The 18599-nt window shown below is 35.3% G+C and overlaps 1 protein-coding gene across 3 annotated transcripts in view; it reads left to right on the top strand.

Moving 5' to 3' along the window:
• LOC134529616 (ubiquitin carboxyl-terminal hydrolase 2-like) overlaps nucleotides 1-18599 on the top strand; it is a 161773-nt gene that overhangs the window by 35572 nt on the left and 107602 nt on the right. The window lies entirely within an intron of this gene.

The following is an 18599-nucleotide window of genomic DNA, read 5'->3' on the forward strand; positions in this document are numbered from 1 at the left end:
ATGCTGTAGGCATGGCCAGCAAGAAATCAAATCTTCAAAACTTGTATTTATATTTTTATCTATATGTTAATGACAAGAATTAAGCGTGGCACAAGAGCCATATCAAACAATTATGTTAAAATAGTCCGTAGCTTAGCAAACTTATTATGACTAAAACAAAATGATACAAAAAATGATGATGAATATAAATTGTGTTCATAAACTTTTTCAAGTGTATTTCAAGTATATTGTCACATCTCACTTAAAAGTTGAGGGGGAGGGGGGTTGTGTATGTGTAGGATAGGCTATCCTTGTTGAAGCTCAGACTAAAAAAAAAAGAAAAAAAAAAACAATTTAAGAACAGTAGAGCATATCTGTACCAGAACTCTGAAGTACGTGACCCTTGTACAGCGATTGAAAACCAGGATACTGTAAAGAAACATGTCTCTTGAAAACATTAATATAGATCTTTTATTATAACAATAAAATACCTGAGTTATAATCCACAAACAACCATCACAACCTTCAAAACTCATAAATAAATAAATAAATAAATAAATAAATAAATAAATAAATAGGGCCTTGCCACAACAAATCTACTAATACGTCTCTTAAATCAACATTATAACCAGCCTATACAAGCAAAACAATAATTGTCACCACAGGGTGCAGAAATTACTATCACACTGTCACAAACTAAATTCACATATCAGAGAAACTACATAAGACCATCGTGAGCAAGTTAACCAACATTCTATGAAATCTTTACTTCTATCCATGGTTTATTTATGATCAAAACAAAATTTCCTATACCCGAATTATAGTGAGTTATGATCCTTTATTATTAAGTTACAATTTGTATTTACTACTTATTTGCTTTTGCACCATCTTGACTCTGTAAAGTCGTTAGTTATCCCGCACTTTCATAGATAAATTATTTTGAACAGTTATTCTCGTTAAAGGAATACAGAAGAATGCAAAAGATTTGGTAATTTAAAAACAAACTGTTACTTTTAAGATTTTACTGAAATACCATGGAGAGACTAAACAAATGGATAGAGTTCACAACATCAAAACTTATAGAGATCTATACAATTAAGTACTAACTAAAAATAAACGTGACATTTTTCAAAAGTTACATTAACATCACTCACTATTTAAGGAAAAATTCAGAGGAAACACATAATTTAACATATATGAAAGCCATGTTGTGCAAAAAACTAAGACGTAGACGTCATCAGGACACCATTTCATTCACCAGCAATCACTGTTCACCATGTGGCCGGGCAGCATGACCGACTGCCTCAAGGTTACGGCCCGAGGTTACATTTTGAGCCCCTTATGAACCAATTCCTTGTCCCCAAAACCCCTAGGAGAAATCTTCCTGACGTGAAGTTCTACGTGAAGTTTTCAAACACGAAAAGTTTATCAAAACAATCTGGCCGCGCAGCCGCACCCGGGATGCACACGCAGTCACAAACCCATCAGCCAGATTGCGATACTCGCCGGCGGAAAGCTCACATTCCTTCTAGCCGAGCGAAAACCCACATTCCCTCACTGATGTTACACAACCTGCGCTGGAGGGAAACCGCACCACGAACAAGAGAACAGTAATGAGAAAAAAAAATGTGAAAAACGAACTCTCAAATTTTAACTTTGCGACATCATTTATATAAGTGAGGTTATGTTTCCGAATGTATAATGATGTCAGGTTGCCTGTAAGCTTCCATTTTCACTGGCAGGGAGTATCTTTAGGAGGTTTAGTGAGGTAATGTTCCCATGTGTATAATTTATTTGCAATATAAATTATAACATTATTATTTAATAAATAATTAAAATTAATAAATTAGAATAAAAATTCAGCATATTTATTATCATTTTTAATTAAAATTTTGTGGATTATTTAACTAAATTAAATAATTAATTTTATACACGTGTTTCTATTAATATTGAATACTGAGTATTTATTTACTTTTTTTATTTGATTGAATTTATACTTTACCAGTTGTATTTACAATATCACTCCCATCCTTTTATTATTTTATTTATAGTAATTATGTGCATGCAAAATAAAGTTAGTTTTTACTATATAAAGTAGTAATAACCACGTGTACATAAGTAAATGCACCCATTTTTAAATTTTTTATTTTATTTTAAACCAAACTTTGTCACTAGATATCAATGTGTTGTTCCTGTAACATTGTGGTTCTGAAATACTTTAAATTCGTGTGGATGTTTTTTAAGTAAAGTTAGATATACATTTAAATTTTGTAAAATATTGTGGATGACTATGTTAGGTTAGCTACATTTAAAACCAACAATAACTTATTCACCCCATTATATGATATCTGGATAGGGTGCTTGTATGTTGTATGCTGCCAATATGTTGGTTTACATGCATGAAACAAGCAGAACACTTTAAAATATACAGAATGTTTTCCATAAAACATTGTATTGACGTTAATATTTTTCAATCAAGTTTCACAGAGACAATTTTTAAAGTGCAAGTGAGGGGCTTCTTAATTCCAGGGGGGGGGGGGGGCGAGCTCCCCTGGCTCCCCCAGGATCTACATTCATGCGTGACTGTCACGAAAAAAAAACAAGAAATTTTCTCAAATGTGCTTCTTAAAGAAAAAAGAATCAACAGCAGCCAAAACTGCATCCGTGACAAAGGAATGAAGTAAAGTAAATGAATTATTTGATCTTGTGAAATTTTTGTGTAGCAAAGTTGAAGAATTAAAAAGTGAGAATCAGTTTTTAAAAATGCTGGCTGACAATTCTAGGAATGAAATCTGCAAATTGAAAAATGAAATGAAAGAGACAGGAATTAACAAATCAGAAAGAAACTAAAAAATCTTTTAGTCAATTTGTAGTGAAAGGAAGGGGCAACTGTTAAGTTGAACAGACAGCAAGAAATGTTGCAACATCTGTTACAATGCAGGGCAACCAGATGGCTGACCCACTTACAACTCAGCGAGATTCCTGTGCTGACAGCAACAGCTTGAATAACCGAAACAACAACCAGCTGGTTGACACTCAAGGCTTTACCATAGTCCAAAACATATGTAAGTTTAAGTAAAAATTGAAGCAAGATCGTAAAACCTTCACCAATGAAAAGAAAAAAAAACACGAATGCAAGTCGGAATCAGGAATAGCTCATCTTTAAACACAGTAGCTAAACCAATTATCAGGAAAACAAAAACTCTTTTTGTTACTCCCTTTGACGTCTGTTCAAGAGAAATAAATAGTGGATTATATTATTCATGAACTGAATCTTTCACAGGTAAAAGTGATTAAACTTAACCCTAAGTACAATATTTATATCTTTCCACATCTCGGTTTTAGAAAAAGACGTTGACAGAATCCATAACACTGTTTTCTGGCCAATTGGCTGTCTCATAAATCCTTTCTATGGAAAACTTCATCTTGATCAAATATTTAAAAACACGAAAACAAGTCACAATACTTGAAAATCAACCTGCAGTACTGCTCCGATTCATAATGTAACGTCTCCTATCAAGGTGTCCTGGCCAATGTCACGTTCACAACAATACAATACGTACCAACACAGTTCCCGTTGTACTTCACAGCTTTCTGCCGCTCAATATTACAAAAAAATTTAAGTCCCTGGGTTAAGTTCACTTAACCAGGTACATCCTCCCGCGGAAACTCTTCCTGGGTGGGTGAAGATGGTCACCCTGGGCCGATGCCGACACCTGTAGTCAAATTTCCAGTTTAAAGTCCAAACAATAAAAAAAAGTTACATTTCGGCCTTGCCTCGACCAGCAGGCATGAAGTGATCTATTCGTAGATTCATTTCATTTTTTCTGGAGAGCTGCAGATGACGCGGTCGCACGTAGTGACGATCGAAGGACAACTAACTTGCACCACGCAGTTACCTGACTTCTACAAAGCTAGAAACATAGGGAGGTAACCTCGTGGGCCAACCAACCAATCACAACACAGAATCCACTACCTGACCATGTAGGCAAAAATACTGGAAAAAAAAGTTTCTCTCTCAAAGTTTGGGAAGATACATCACACCACCTCAAGGCTCACTCTGATTGGCTGGCGAGGCAGCGCCCAGTTTCCAGTCTATTGCTGCGCAGTCGTGTCCACGTTCTGGGTTTTTCCAACAACGCATTAACTTGAGGCGTGAAAAATAACTGGCGACAGTGTGTCGCGTCCGTGTCTTCCTTTCATTTTGAACCCCTTTAGCATGTTCTAGAATGTCTTACTACCCAGACTATGCTTTAAAATTTAACAAAGCATAATTAATACATATTTTAATTGTAAGTGATAAAGTAAATTACAGTGAAACAAATAATAATAAAACACAGTACTTTCAGCATTATATAAAACCTAACCCAAATTAATATTAATCACTATTAAAGCACAAATGAAATACTTGAAATGTCTATGCATAATAAAAGAAACATTAGTAAACAACAATAATGAAACATTAACTTAAAACATTTTTATTCAAAGTGTTATTGGTAGTAGGGGGCAGGAATTCTGCAATGTTACATGTCTATGTCTATGTTTGGGTTTTGAGAGTGGAAAATATTTTACCAAAACGTAAGAGGATTAAGAACCAAAGCCATTGAATTTGCCAAAAATCTTATCACATTCTGATTATGGTGTCTTAGAAACATGGTTTACCGATGATAGCATTAACTCTCACTATTTTAATGATAATTACCATATATTAAAAACAGATAGGTACCCCTCACAAACTTGGATGGAAAGGGGAGGAGGCATTTTGATTGCAGTAAATAAACATAAATTCAAAAATGTAATACCTACCTACTCATGAATTATATCACCCTGGAATCAAAGCTGTCTGGATAAAATTAGAAACCTATCAAACAAAATCTTCAACAATCAGTAACATTTGTATACTCCCACAAATAAACCCCCTCAACATACACATCTTTTTTTGAAGATCTAGAAGATAAATTCATGAATACTTGAAACAATCTCTTTAGAATTGGAGATTTCAACGTGCCATGTGCTGACTGGACACATATGCATGCTCTAAATATATTATAGTCTAGCATTAAATCTAAAGCCCGGGCCATAATCAACTTTATATCAGCAATGAGCTTACCTCAGTTTAATTACACCTAAATTTTCAATTGGCGGCTGGACTTATGTTTTACTAATCTCGAACTCTCTTCGGTTAGTAAAGCTCTGGATTCCCTAATAAAAGAAGACTTAACCACATCCTGCTCTTGAAGTCAATATCAAACTTGATATTAATTTATTTATTCATATTTGTGACATGCCCACCAATAGTTGTGGAACTTTTATGGTGGGCACGAACATATAAAAAACACAAATACACAAGCTATGTAGTCACTGCATGTGACCAGGTACCACAAGCATGTCAGCTCTATGCAAAGGTGGGCACCACCTACAAGAAGAACAATCCATGCAGATAGGCACCACCCGCATGCAGTTTCAACATAGCCAGCCGACACCGTGCACATGACAACAAAAAACAGAGATACAACTATACAAATACATAAAACCAATACGTAAACACAAACAAGTCACACAATATGAAAAACCAGAGTAACTCATATTTATATGTGATACAAATGTTTATATGAGAAGTATGAGATTAATACAAATCAGAAAATTTAAATAGCAGAGTAGCATTGGAGAAATTTGTATTTATGGTTGGGCAGATGTTAAAATTTTATTGAGATTTATCTTATTGCTACTCTCATATTTATTGAAATTGGATATGTCTATAAATAATATTGTTATAATTACTTAATGTACATAGTAACAGAGGCTTCCGACTATTCAAAGTTGGAATATTCCTGCCAGTGGTTTGAAGCCCATAAGGACAATTTAATTTGTATTTATAACAGTTACAATTAAATATAGCATCTAATATATCTCTTCTGGCCTTAAGGGAACCCAGAATATAATTTATGTCTACAGCCATACCATATTACATTTTAAGATAAATTTACAGAATTTCATTTGTGCTTTATTGATCAGAGTTGTTAGTACTGTTTCAAATTATAGATCTATATTCAAGTTTGGATCTAATTAGAGCTAGATAGAGAAATACAGCAGAATCAACATTAGAACCATTGAAAGTAATATACATATTGAAACCGAGTATTATATTATAATTAGATAAAAGGGATTCAATGTGAAGATGGAAATATAACTTTGAATCAAGTAAAATACCTAAATCTTTTATATAATTAGATTTCATAATAGGATGATTATCAATATTGTATTCAAAAGTAATTGGATGGAGTTTTCTTGAGAATGTTATTATGGGAGTGGTTTTGTTAAGTTGAACCAAGTTAAACTTGCACCACTCTATTATTGCAGAAATATCTCTAGGGTAAGTGGCAGTCGTGGGAGATGTAATTTTTCTATATACAGTAAACTCTCTATTATCCGGGCCTGGATTATCCGGTTTTCGGGTTATCCGTGCTTGATTTTTTTATGAAGTTGTAAAAAAAAAATGACGGGGTGTAGCTACGCCGCGACTGCACTGCGATTTTTTTTTTGTACTGCTGTGTCAGAAAGCTATTTACCTGACCCTTCAGACCCTCAGTCCCCCCCCTCCCCCCCACCCGGCCAACTTCACCCGTCAATTTGTCACACTTTAAACCAAAAAGGAATGCCTTGACTGCTGCTTCCGGCTCAACTCCCCCCCCCTTTTTTTTATTCATTTTCTTTTCAAGCATTCTTTTCACAGCGCCCCGCCAAGCTAAAAAAAAAGGTCCCTCTACCTCCTTTACCTATTGGAATATTGCATCATTAAATCTGTAAAGCTACATAAGAAGAGTGCTTGTGTTTTTTTTTTCTTGCCACGCACACGCACGCAATGAGGTCTCACACACGCACAAAAGGAACAGGGCTTTCGTACACACGTACACACATGGGGGGGGGGGGGGGCGGGCGGAGAGGGGGGTGGTTTAGGAATTTACCCTCTACTGGCCGAAGCAGCCAGTAACACAATGGGAGGGGGAGGGCTTCTTGAAACCACCGAGCGAGAGAGAGAGACAGAGAGAGAAAGGGAGCATGTTGTTCGCCACCAGACACCCCTTCCTCGCTCCACACCCCCAACCCACAACAGCCTTCATTCTTTCTCGACAGCTAACTGCGAGTCATTGTCCACAGCCCCGGCGCCAGCATAGCCAGGGCCCTCTCTCGCTTTGCAGCCTTTGTTTACTGCGTGAACCTTTTTTTCCTTCCAACTAACTGTATTTTTATTACATGCTTTATATTAGCTTCACCTGTATGTTTGTTTGTCTGTCCGTCTGTAACTCTTTCGACTAAGAGTGAGTGGCTCATCACTGTAAAATGTCCCACCAATTTCATTACGTTCGTTAGCCTAGCAGTCTAAGGCGCGCGACTTCTGTGATGTCAGCTTTCGGATTCAGCGATCGTGGGTTCTACTCCCGGCCACGCTGAAAAAAAAAAAAATGTTTTTTTTTTTCCCGGTAAATTCTAAGATTATATCCATACATCTAACTGTAAATGATTCGGAGAGACTTTACCATTTCTTTGTGACGTTGCAACTCCAAATAGTTATCTCAGATGGTAATAGGTAGTGTCGGTAGCTCATTTCCCTATGATAATTATACATAAATATAGTTTAAAAACCTAAAAAAACATGCTTTTAAAGAATATCAAACTAAAAAGTTAAAAATAAATATAGTTTAAAAAACTAAAGAAACATGCTTTTAAAGATTATCAAACTAAAAAGTTAAAAATAATTTTAAAATTTAATTTATGACAATAGTATATAAGCAATACTATTATAAATGAGAAAAAAGCATGGGGCGCTTAATATACAAAAAATATGGCACAAAGCGCCTCAAGCTTTTTTCTCATTTATACTAGTATTGCTTATATACTATTGTCATAAATTAAATTTTAAAATTATTTTTAACTTTTTAGTTTGATAATCTTTAAAAGCATGTTTCTTTAGTTTTTTAAACTATATTTATTCCTTGTTTGAAGATGCCATTTAAATCACTCTTTCTTACGAAAGAGCCAACAAGGAAGCACTCGTAATAACCAGATTAGTTTAGGATTACTATTTACGTAGTCAAACTGACGGTGCATTTCAAAACTCTCGTAACTTCGAAGGTCTCGTAGTATCCCATACTCGTAGTTATGACTGTAAAGTGCATCCTAATTTTAATAGGCGGAATTAACAAGAAACAATATCTTGCCGCGCGAGGTAGAAAAATAAAATGCAATAGCTGGAAGGGGGAGGGGGGAAAGGTGTATAATATTGTGCTGTGGTTCAGACACTTATTTTGTAGTGACCCCGGACAGGGTTGGGTGAGTAAATTACCTGTAAGTATATTACACGTAATTTACATGTAAAAAACAATTTTCTTCATGGTGTAATTAACTACCATTAAAATTAATGGTTTGAGACAAAAAAGAACATTACTTCAATTATTATTTCTGTTGAGGTTTTACATACTAAACAACACATTTAGTGAAAATTGAATTCAGTCATTCATATACAAACACAACTTAGTCATACATGTACTGTACTCTTCAGACATATATTTCACTATCTACACATACTACATGATTGTTTAAATTATGTTAATCAGTTATAATGTGTTTATGAAAAGGTTTTTTTTTCCATCTTTAACTTTTACTTGTTTGATCAGTGTTATGCTATGCTAAATCTCTTTCCTTGATATGATAATACGGAATTTCACACTACACCTCACTCTATGCAGGAAATAACGGTTGTTTTCTGAATAACTTCTGATGGTAAACTATTTTAACTTTTGTAAACACAACACAATAATGATAAGTAATAAGTTGCTTGAATTCAAAATAGCTTTTTTTATGGTAATAACAATATGTTTAAAATTCCAACATTCACTAATTATAAATTAATGAAGCGACCACTTCACTACATTGACTAAGGGTAGTCAATAATCATCACATGCTTGATCTTTCATTTTAAGAGAGTAATAAACCTGCACTAGTTTTTTTGATTTCTCAAATGAAAGGCGATTCCTGTTGGCATTATGGACAAATGACCAGTTGGAAAAAACACTCTCCAATTGCGCAGATGATGCTGGAATGTTTAATAATTTGTTAGCCAAATCTGCTAGTTGCTTATGGTGTCTCTTTGCAAAAAAACAAAATGTTTTTGGAGATTTAATTCCTTTGTTGATAAGGTCACCAAATATTCCAGCCTTTTCCCGATACTGTTGAAAACTTGAGAAACCTTCTGCATCCAAAGTTTTCAATATGAAGCCTTCCAATTGGTTGTGGTGTTCTTCATGAGATTCTAACCATGATATTGTGGTTGAAGTACATTTGCTGACATGCTGTATATATTTAGAGATTGTTTTCTCCGCTTCTCAAGATGATAAAGTTTGTCATTATGACCATCAGGTAACTGTAGTGACATCCACATTTCTACTGCATCAGCAACACTGCTGTCTGACCTTTGACAAGCATTAATGAGCTGGCTTACAGGATCTAAGAGCATAATTGTATCATTCACTTGTGAAAGAAAATATTCATCAAATAAAAGACATTTCACTTGTGGTGAAATTTTGGCTAATTCATCGCTAGCTGCCACTTTATGCATTGCTGTAATGTTGCTTTTCAGAGAAGCACAGGCATCTCGTTGAGAGCACCAGCGAGTGTCCACTGCAAGACAAACTCTAGAACCACTAAAAGACAAAAGTTGGCACTGCTGATCATAATGTTTAAATGTTTTCAGAACTTCATTTACCTTTGAAGACACGTTTTTTGGTAGAAGGTCCTTAGCCAACAGATTTGCAGTGTGAGATTTACAGGCAGAATGCCATAATTGATGGCATTTGCTCATTTTAACCATGATGCTGGCATTATCAGACACAGTACAATACGTATATATGTGTGTTATACAGTGTCTTAGCTTTTTCAGATGCCTCTTCTACAATTTCATATAGTTTGTTTCCTGTCTCTGACTCACCTGAAAGATCAAAGGCCTCCAAAAACAAACTTTTTGGTTTTCCAGTACTTGCATTGACATTGTGTAGCATTGTAACAACATTTTTAGTATTATTGGATTCATTTTTCCACCCATCAATGAGTAAAACAGAGTCATGCTCAACATGTGTATGTTTAGATTCTTCCTTGTACACGTCATCAAGTAGTCTGTTAGAAATTACTTTTGCCCAGGGGATTGGTAGGCAGGGCACAATTTCTGCAGCATGTCCTTAAAATGCATACTATCCACAACACTAAATGGAATGTTGCAACCAAAAACAAATTTAGCAACAGCTAAGTCAATTTCTTTTTTTTTTCAGAAGCATTCATAGTGTCAATATAACTCTTTATTGTATCTCCAGATGTAGAGCTGAGGGAGCTTTTTGTAGGTTGGCTAGCAGAACCAGTAGACTCCTTATCCAAGTCAGTATGTGATGTTGAACTGCCACAACAGCTGGTTTGTAGGTCCTCCTGCTGCAAAGGATTGTCCACCATCTCTTCATCTTCGACTGACATCTCTAGTGTAGAGCGAGGCTGGGAACATTCTGCGAGTGTTGGCTCTTGTGGATTTTTTCTAAAACAGATTCTTCTATGAGCTTTGAGATGCTCCTTTGCAGTGTCTGTACTATCACTTCACAGAAGCAGTATTTAGCAAAAATTTTATTTTCAACTTTTATATGAACAAAACTTAGTTCTCCATATATATGTTATGAAATGGTCTGCCACCATGATTCATTATTAGAAGTTATAATAAATCTCAGATTCTCACCACAGAAGGACTTGTCTTGCTAACATAACAACATCTGCTACATCACTGAATCTGTTTCTTGTTAGCCAAATTTGGTCTATAAGAGGAAGTGTGTCTCACTGTCACTGTAATATGATATGGTTGGTAACTCTGGTGATATCTGAGTGTGACATCCATACTCACCTCTTGCCTTTCCATGTAGTGATAAGATAACAATGTTCCTAGAATACACATGATACATTACTTGCCTTCCACAATCGTATCAATTGCATGCTGACCACAATCATATCAATTGCATGCTGACGTCAAACTTTGGCCACCACTTGTGTGGAAAGACTTATATTCTACATTAACAGGCTCCAGGCCACATTTAATAATATTATTAAAAATATTAAATGGCAAAAAAGGTTTTTTACGTATTTTACTTTTTTTACATTAATTACGTGTTTTTTACGTGTATTTTACACGTCAAGTCCCAACCCTGACCCCGGATAATAGGTCGTTAAAAGGGTGGAGGGAGATGCTGAGTTGAGACTGCCGTAGCAATAAAGGGGACAGGAGAAGGATGGCGGCAACACAGTGCCAGTATTGTTTATGGTCCAATAAGCTGGGACACGGTATACAAAGCCTTTGCTTGTACTCATGGAATTCTACTGAAGAGACACTCTTTTGCCAGTAAATACACCATTTTTAAGTGGTGAAACGGATTATCCGGGTTTTTTATGGGCATTCAATTATCCGGGCATCGGAAGGTCCCAATTAACACGGATAATCGAGAGTTTACAGTATTCTAAGGTCATCAGCAAATTATTTATTTATTTATTTATTTAATATTTGTTGCATGCCTACCTACAGCTTATGGCCTTGGGTGGTAGGCATGATACAAACAACACAGATACATGCAGACAGAACAAAACAATACAAAATACAAAACAACAAAACAAAAACAAAAAAAAATAATACACACAACATGCAACATTTAACAATTAGTAAATAATTTCTTTACAAATTTATAATGTAGGAAATAAGAATAACACAAAAAAATTAAGTTAGGAATATGTAGTTGTATTTTTTTAAATTTTATTTTGCTATCTAATACAGGAAAGAAACTTGCATATTTATTGTAATTTTTAGTGATTCTGAATAATAGATAATTTGTTTTACTTAAAGTGCAAATTAAAGCTTGCATACGACTATTGAAAGTAGGCATTCTAATTCTAGTATTGTGAAGAAAATAATTAAAATTAATTGTATTTTTGTAACAATTGTGTACAAATAATGCATCTAATATTTCTCTTCTTAATAATAAGGAACCAAGAAGGGAATGTAAATCTACATTTAGATTAATGTTAATTTTTAGGATTATAATTTTGATCAGTTTGAATTGTATTTTATCAAATTTGTCACTATCTGATTTATTAATGTTATTCCAAATCACAGAACCATATTCAAATTTAGATCTCACCAAGGATATATAAAGACTAAGTGTTGAATCTAAATTAGATGCATTAAATGTGATATATTTAATCAACGCTAACATTTTATTAGCATTTGATCTAAGTGTTTCAATATGATTGTGAAAGAATAATTTTGAATCTAGCAAGATACCTAAGTCTCTGACACAATAAATTTGATTTTTCAATAGTATGATTGTCTAGTTTATATTCAAATACAATAGGATGATACTTTCTTGAGAAGGTTATAGTGGTGGTTTTACCATAGTTAAGTTCAACGAGATAAGTCTTACACCATTACACTAATAGAGTGGTTTAGATATGTAATTACATCATTGATGTAGATGTTGAAAAGTAGAGGAAAGATAGTACCTCTTTAAGGGACCCCATAACTAGCAAGATGTAAATCAGATTTAACATTTTTTACTGAAACACACATGTATCTTACATTTAGATAACTCAAGAACCATTAAATATATTTATCACTTAAACTTAAATGTTACCAAGTGTTAGAATTTTTTTTGTAGAGGTTTTGATTTTTATCCAGACAGCTTCAATGCCTGGGTGTTCAAATTCATGTGTTAGCAATCCAGTTACAAATCTGTGTTTTCAAATGGCTGTCAAAACACCACCTCCTCTTTCCATCGTAGTTTGAGATGGATCTTTGTCAGCTCTGAATATGGTGTAGTTATCATTTAAATAGTGGGAGTATATACTGGAATTATTAAACCACGTTTCAGTAAGACATAACAAATCTTGGTCTGTATGTTAAATGATGTCAAAAAAATCACTGATTTTGTTTTTAAATCTTTTATAGTGTCAATAAATGAAAATGTCTTGTCTTCATTCACAAACGATAAGATCGATACCTATCTTGGCCTATTTAATGAATGGTCATACATCTATAATACTGGTGATTTTAATAATATGATTGATCAATTAACTTCTATAATGAATGATATTGTAAAATCTTATGTACCTATTACTATGAAAACCTCATTTAAGTATCCATATTGTTATTCTAAACAACTAAAGTATTTAAAACTGAAAAAAAAAAAAACATCATAAATTATATAAACGCAATATGAATTCTTACTAATATTCCTTGTTTTTACAATCTTGTTGATTTTAAGTTACTCATATCTAAAAATAAAAATAATATATTAGCTTCAAAATATTAACAACAAAATTATGCAGAATCCCAAAAAATTCTGGAATTACGTCTAAATTATGAGGAAGGGCTATAAACAACTGTTCCTTAGGATCAATGATCCTGTTACAAATATACCTTTACTTATTGCTAACTGCTTTGCTGAATATTTTTCTAGTGTGTATGTACTTCCTACCTGCAACAATTATCCACCTACTTCTGACTTTAATAGTAGTTCATCCCTTGGCCAGTATCACAGTCTCTCTTGTTCTCCGGAGTATTAAACCTTAAAAGCAACTGTCAACAGGCTCAGATGGCATTCCAAATTTTATTATAAAAGGCTGCGCTCCACTCTTTAATCCTCTTCTTCAGCACATCTTTAATAATAAAAGTGTCGACACCCCAAGAGCCAAACATTGCAAAAAAATTGGAATGATGTTTATTAATACCAACACTAATATATCTTTAAAGGATATACCGAAAAAAATGTTTTGTATCATTAATGAGGAATTTACCTGTGCCTTTTTCAAAGTATTTATCACTATTTATCACTACACTGATTGGTAACGTCACTGTTTATGGTGGAGTAGATATTTAATGGGAAGTTTATCCTTTTTTTAAGGAATATATAAAGTAGTCAACACTGCTTGGTAACTATAGTGTCCGAGATAGTTTTGTGCGCTGTAAAAGTAAACAAGCAGTAGGACTGTGGTAGTAGGTGTTGTTTCAGTAAACCATGTTTTTTTGTGAGCTGTTTGATGCAAGGATTATGCAACATGGTTTTAAATCTATACTAATATTATAAAGCTGAAGAGTTTGTTTGTTTGAACGCGCTAATCTCAGGAACCACTGGTCCATTTGATAAATTCTTTCAGTGTTGGATAGTACATTTATCGAGGAAGGCTATAGGCTATATTATATTATCAATAACATTAGAGATCCTTAATAAAAGTCCAATTTAGAATCAAATGCGTTGGAGGGGGTTAGATACAACATGCAGTACACGTACGAAGTGTGTGTTGACAATGCCGCAGGCGCTAGAAGTTTATTTCCTATTGCCTATTAACATTGTTGCCACGCACTAGATGCCTTATCATTCTTAATTTTCCCATACAAGTAAAAAACAGCCGTTTGATATTAACAACGAAGCAATCAGTACCCCCATAAGAGTTCAATTAGTATTTAAATACTTTTTATCACTTTAAATCGCAAACCTAAACTATTGTTTTTTTTTCCTCTCTCTGTGTTTAATTTGTTTTTTTATTGCCATTTTTTTTTCAAGTATATATATTTTACAGACTTGAAACTTCACAGTAATGTTCTGAGGGCGTACCGGTGTTGAGGTTGGAATATCGGTGGAAATTAATGGGCGCCACCACGTGAGTGGGCATGTGGACCCGGCTGGAAAACTCTAACTCAGGGCGTTACGTGGCCCGTGTGCGGCGAGATATTAGCCCTCTTGATTTTTTACGCAACACCTGTCCCTAACTAAGCCCGCTCTCAGCGTCGGGCACGCTCCTAATTATTGCAGTGGGCTCTCAGGGCGTCCCACACGCCGCTGACCAGGTTAAGGACCCACGTGGCCCCCCGAACACAAAACACGTGACTCAGTTAATTGGTTTCTATTTACTCACGGTACATGTCCTTACACGATCCTCCGTTGATACAGTTATAAAACGCCCGAGGCACGAATCAAATTAGGTGAGGAGGCGAACCACGCACGTGGTCGCCTCAAGTTGCAGACACGTCCGCTCTCGGCCGGCTGGAGAAAGAGACTGGGGAGAGACCAGGGCTTGCGGGAGGCAACATGGCGCCCTTCGCGCCGAACACAATTACCGTTACAACTTAGCTATGGCGTGCCCCGGGTTACTATTGAAAAATACATAAATTCTTTTACAAAAATTAGTACATTACATCCATGCCCAGACCGTCTGTAATAATTACTTATATGATATAAAATGGTTTAAATGAAGTTGCATGCTAGTTCCTCCGTCGCCCGCTAGGGAGCGTCCTTGTTCGTGCTTGCACTTATTAAATATCAAAACATCATGAATTAGTTAAATAAAAGACACATGCATAGTCGTCGTGACACTATTTAGGGGCGAAAAGAAAAGGATTATAATATTTATTAATATATATTAGGGGTGCGGCGCACTGCAGCTAAGTGCCCTCTTGCTGGGCTAGCAACACACGCACACACGCACGCACAAGCAGGAGGTTTGAACAGATGGTGGTGTTTGGGCGGTGTCATATCGGGCTCAAAGGGGCCACAGGCCCGGACGACTTCAGTTCCTTATGTTACGCAGGATGACATTTTCCGAAAATTAGATCCCATGGGTGGTTAAAACCAGGCAACAGTGGGTACTTTGTCTGCATGAGAACAGGATTTTGCATTGTTCATGCCTTCTGCGTCTCCATGGCAACGGGCATCGCGCGGCAGTGGCGTACCCACAAGGAGGGGCATGTATAATGAGCTGCGCAAGAGTGATCTGCCTGTAGACTGCCGTAGCGAAGTACGGGTACATCAGTTGTACGTTGCGTGCACGAGTCGGGAAACCATCGGTGCTATTCATTTTCTCTCCGGTACATTATACAGCATTGTAATAAATTTTCACTGAATTTTTTTTTATTTACCATTACTGTAAATGGGAGATGTGGCTCAATTTTTTCCATTAGTATAGCCGTGCGAAGCCGGGTCAGGCAGCTAGTACATAAGAAAACTGATATTACACTACTGAGAGTACATAGTCTCCTCCCAAAGTTCCAATGTTCTCGGTTGCTCGGCGGCAGAGCGCGCAATTGTGTAATTTAGGGGGTAATTTTAATATGGTTCAAACCTTGCCAATGGAAAATTTTCACTTTTTATTTTTTAATAACAGATTATTGGATCACACAAATTTGGCTTTAAGAAAATACATATTAATGCATTTCTTTGTGTAGGCCTAACTAATTGCTCAGTCTATTGGCTTGATTATTTCATTATTCCATTTTCATACTTTCTACAGGAGTCACGAAAAATGTTTTACAGCCACATACTTCTAGTATTGTAGTATTTCTAGGTTACCTAGGTTTTGATAAGTATCAGACTTTGAAGCAATCCAGGTTAATTTTTTTTTATTGGTGAATAAGTTGAAATTACTCTCAGCTTATTTACCCAAGACCTTTTAATGCCCTTAGTATTCCATTTTAGTTGATCTGAATAGTTTAAAAATAATGAATTTAGCTTTCTAATTATATTGAATTTATGTGGTATATAATTTTGAATTAAGTTTATCGGTTGGTGTCATCAATATGCCTATTTTATATTGGACTATCTAAACCTGGTCACGCTTTGCTATGGCTCAGTCTAATATGAAGTGAATAGAAAAGTAAGTCAAAGTATTCTAGCGAACATAGATTCACCGAGGAAACACATCATTCAATTTAATACCCTGCTTTGCGTTGCTGTGGCTATGCTATGGAATGAAAGGAAAGGAAGGAAAAATGTATTTTTTTAACATATTTTTTTTTTATTTTAAAGCTAGTGGATGAACTACATTTTTTGCATAAACAAAAAGATCAGATGGTTTACCTACTCTTGAACATGCGATGTATAATTGCCCATGTGAGAAGCATTCGTTTTATAAATTCAAACTGCACATTTGCAAAGATTGCCCTTGCACTTTATTGATAGTCATAGTGAACTCAAGGCGTATTGGAAATTGAAGCAATTTGAACTTGAGCACTATGTCAGTCGGAATGAGTGGTATTCGTAGGAATTAGTATGTACGTCTTCACCTTTATGCGATTCAATCAGCATTATTGCTTCATTTATATTGTTCATCATTTTTTAACTACTAATTGTGTGCCATTGAATAACTTTGGACGATTGATGTTTCGAAGCAATATAATTGGCATTCCAATTTTAAAATCCAGAATGTATGACCGTAATCCGGTAACATCGAGTGAATTAAGAAATTCCATTGGAAAATTCACTACTTCACTTTGGTTTATCACGGAGTCAAAAGATTTGTATGTTGCTTTCACTTGCGTTTCTGTTCGGAATGATGTTGTTCATATAGTATACGTCAACATTTTTAGTAGTTAGAATGGCTCTTCCCCGTACACAAGCGTGATTTGTATAATTTGTTTTGATGCTTTGGAAAACTCTGTCTACTAATTCTTCTTTTGAATTCATGATATTGCAAAAGTTAGATGGGAAGGTGATTTTTCCTGTTTCTGTATTTGTAGGTACAGTGCCATTACCGACCTAGAGTAATTGTCTTGAAAATGTGTCAGCTGTTAGATCGGCTTGAATCTGAACTCTCATATTTGTTGTTAAATGCATTTCTTTTGACTGTGCTCCAAAAAGTTGAATATTTCAAACAGGCATTCAATTCATCAACTGATAGTGAGCGAGATATAACAGAAAGCAATTGCTTGAAGTCACCGGATAGTAACATCAATGCTTAACCAAATTGAACCTGATTATTTCTCAAGGCATTCAATGTATTGTCTAATGCTTCCAATGATTTCTTGTGAGTAGAGTCATAATACGCGTACTGTGGCAAGCGAAAACAAAAGATGGCAGTAAAAGTCGCCTGTAGGCCAAGTCTGTTTAGATGACCAAGTCTTCTGTGCCAGAGATTATCTAGTGTTGATTCTAGGCTTGCATAAGTGTTCTCTGTTGATACTGGAGTTAACAGTAGAAAGAAAAGATTACACTGCCATTTTGCACACTCAATGGTTACACCATCTCCTTGAATTGTCACCTTTTCCTTTCTGAAGACAACAGTCAGATTTTTCTGTATCAATTTGCTTACAGATATCAGATTATTCTGTAAGCCTGGTACTATCAAAGCTTTGAGGAAGATATTTCCATGGCCATAGCCACCCACAAATTTTCCTGCTTTCGTAGCAGTCATTTCACCCCCATTAGCGGTTTTGATCACAACACTATGAGGCAACAGTTTTATGTCAGTCATGTATGCTTCCAAACTCTCCATGACAAGATGATTTGTAGCACCTGAGTCCAGAATGAATATGTTTTCCCTGTTCATAACCTCACTTCTATAGGCTGTGAATGAGATGTCAGCTTGGTGTGCAGGTGATTCTCTTGGGTTAGCATATTTATTTTTTATATACTTTGCTTCTGGTTCTCTCCCTTTTCTTGATCTTTGTCTGTTGTGCCAGCAATCAGCCTTCCTGTGACCTACTTTTCCACACCCATAACATGTGATCTTAAATGTCACTTCACTGCTTGGAAAGGTTTCATGGTTAGTTTGTT

The sequence above is a fragment of the Bacillus rossius genome, chromosome 2, assembly GCF_032445375.1.
Source record: "Bacillus rossius redtenbacheri isolate Brsri chromosome 2, Brsri_v3, whole genome shotgun sequence".
Lineage (NCBI taxonomy): Eukaryota > Metazoa > Arthropoda > Insecta > Phasmatodea > Bacillidae > Bacillus > Bacillus rossius.